Here is a 3,422-nt window from a genome sequence, read left to right as displayed (position 1 = left end):
TCTCCATCAAGAAAGGCTGGCTTCACATCCATCTGATACACCTTGATGTTTTTATGTCTGGAGAAAGCTAAAAACATTTTAATAGCTTCTAATATTTCTACATGTGCAAATGTTTCTTCAAAGTTTATCACCTCTATTTGAGCATGCCCTTTGTAGAGTAAGCGATCCTTGTTCCTAAGCACTTGACCTTGTTTGTTTAGCTTATTTTTGAATACCCATTTGGTTCCTATAACATTTTTTTCTTTGGGTATTGGAACAAGCTCCCAAATGTCATTCTTATCAATTTGATCCAAATATTCATTCATTTTCTTTAACGAGGATTTATCCTCACTTATTTAACTGAGATTCTTGGGCTCAATTTGAAATAACAGAGCAATATTTACCTAGCTTGGGCTACCGAGGAATCTTCACCTTGTTTTAACACCAAGTCTTTGATCACCAATAATTTGACTTTCAGGATGTTGTTTATGTACATACCTTGAGGGAGTTTTGGACCTTGGTGTTGTACTTATTTCTTTATCTTCATCACTTGCCTCTGTTTCTACTTGGTCTGAGAATCTGGTGTCTGAAATTTTTTCTCCATCTAAGTTCATGTTTCCTTTGGAATTTTGTGTACTTATTTTTGTTGAAACATTTGTACCCTTTGCTTCAAACAAAGTACCCAAGAAATATATCCTCATTAGTGTGCAGATCAAAATTTCCATGTTTTTTATCATTCCTTTTGATAAAGCATTTGCTCCCAAACACCTTGTAGTGTTTTATTGACGTAGGTATCCATTTCCATAACTCATAGGGAGTATTATCACTATTAGGCCTAATTTGTGTTGTATCTGCTAGATATACTACTACTTGTGCTGCTTCTCCCAAAAAGGTGTGGAGTACATCTACCTCATCCATCATAGCTCTGGCCATCACTTGAATTGTTCTATTCTTTCTCTCTACTACTCGATTCATTTGTGAAGTTTTGGCCACATAATACTGCCTCCTTATACCATTTTCTATACAATACTCTTCAAATTCTCTTGAAGTGAATTCTCCACCTCTATCTGATCTTAAACATTTGATCTTTATATATTTCTCATTCTCCACCTAAGATTTAAATTTCTTAAAATGTTTAAGAGATTTTTCCATGTGGCTCTGATAAAGTCATTAATAAAAAAAATAAAACACCTTTCTCCTCATATGTTTTTTTGTCTTGTTTGGGTTGCAGATATTAGTGTTAATAAGCTCTAGAGGTTTAGATGATGACAAATCCTTTTTCTTGAACTGATTCCTTGTCTGTTTACCAAATTGACAAGACTTGCATATTGAATTATCATGCCTTGATAGTCTTGGAAATCCTCTTACAACTCCTATCTTGTTGAATTTTATCAGACTATCAAAATTCATATGACCAAGTCTCCTATGCCACAACTAGGTTTGATTTGTCTTGATCAAGTAAAATCTTACTCTGGAGTCATCAAACACATATACATTATTATGAGATTTGCTTGCCTTTCCCACTAAATTTCCATTCTTTTCATTTCGGATCTCACATTATTTGGATCAAAAGGTCACATGATAGCCATCATCCCACATCTGACTCACACTCAACAAATTTTTCTTGAGACCCTCTACATATAACACATTTTTAGCTTTATTCTTTTTATCAAGACTGACTATGCCCTTACCCTTAATTATTGTTGAAGCATTGTTGCCGAAAGTGACATTGTTCCCTATGTTTTTTTCTTTTAGAGACAAGAATTTACTCTTATCTGCAGTCATGTGCTTGGAACAATGACTATCTACATAACACTTGTTTCCTTTCTTATGTGTAAACATAGCAAGTCCACACTCCATGGTTTTCTTAGTCTTACATTTAAGTTCTTCTTATCTTTTGGGAAAGCAAGTTACCAACCATACTAATATTTAGAAGCTTTTTCAAAACAACTTTTGCGTTCATCAGCCTTATGTCTGAAATTTTTATATTTAAATAATTCAACACCATCCATTAGGGGAGAGAGGTAATTTTCATTCTTGGGAGGGGAGTTTTTAGATATACAATTCTAATAATTTATGTATCTAAAATTTTCATCTCTTTCAATTTTGACTCTTCTACAATTAATGACTTTATGACCAAAGATATGGAATTTATAGGAATACCCATAAAACAAATTAGGGTACCTAAAATTGCAGGGTTCATGAGTTTGTGTAGGTTGTTGGTATCTCTATTGTCTTGTTGATTAATTCAGTCTCCCTTGGTGTGAGTCCTTTGAGAAGTTAGAACTCTTGTTCCCATGCTAGGTGCTTCTCCAGCTATACTTGAAGAAATTATGGTGTAGATTTGCAACTGCTCATGAAGTTTTAATCAAAATCACAAGACACAAAGCTACTCTATTGCTTTGCAGACATTAATCCACAATTTAAAACAAAAATATTAGACATGCAATAAGAAAACACACACATGCAAATAGTAATTTTCTCGGGGAAAGAAAACTGCTAAAAACCCCAATGCTTGCTTGCATTAATCTAATGAACATATATGTATTACATTTGCTTTGCTCAAGTGAGAACAACTTGCAAGTGCATAACCTATCTCTCTGTTCACTGAGAAGCTCTAACCCAAAAGTATTAAATTCTACCCCTGCTTGAGATCCTATTTCCTTGTGTAATTCATGAGGATATAAGCCCCTATTAATTAGGATTTTCATCCAAAATGATTGCACAATTCCTCAGGGTTGATCACCTGACCTCGTGAAACACTTGTACACTCAACTAGTTTACAACTGCTAGTTAACTAAATTGGAAACTCCACCACAACTAGGAAACTCATATTATCTGCATGCATGAGCTAATTATGATTTGATTTATCAGTTAACTAGATGATCTCTGAGTTGGACTAATCTCCCACTACTCAATTGACCACCAACTAGTTCTATTAACAATTAGAACTAGTTTAACTGATTACAACTGAAATTAACTCAAACTAGGCTCCTAAAATTTAGGAATCACTACATACAACTGAAATTCATGCCCCTAAATTGAAATAACTGAGCTAACTAAGTGAAAAGATCCATTTCACCTTAGTTAAATCCTCCAATTTTTCTGCAGACGTGGAATTTCAAATTTTTTGAATTTAATTAAGGAAAAATCAAATTGAGAATTTCTTGTTGCATTTTTTAACACTCCCTCTTAACAAGAAATGGATTATAAGCCACCCTTATCCTAAAATTGTGGAATGTAATGCATGAAACACCTCTCATTATTTTTGCTGCTACTGCAACATCTGCAACTTAGAAGCATAAAAAAAAACTGAATCAACTGTTTCTAGAATTATCTACTAGGAAAATTGTGCTACTACTGACTCTGTTATGATCCTCTTGCTCTAATATCAACACTCCTCTGCACTCCTTAGTATATGAATAATGATAATCCTCTTGCTA

This window comes from Pinus tabuliformis, chromosome 8 (genome assembly GCF_031772625.1).
Source record: "Pinus tabuliformis cultivar Carrire ecotype Pingquan chromosome 8, CPIR1, whole genome shotgun sequence".
Classification (NCBI taxonomy): domain Eukaryota; kingdom Viridiplantae; phylum Streptophyta; class Pinopsida; order Pinales; family Pinaceae; genus Pinus; species Pinus tabuliformis.
This window is presented reverse-complemented; position numbering follows the sequence as displayed.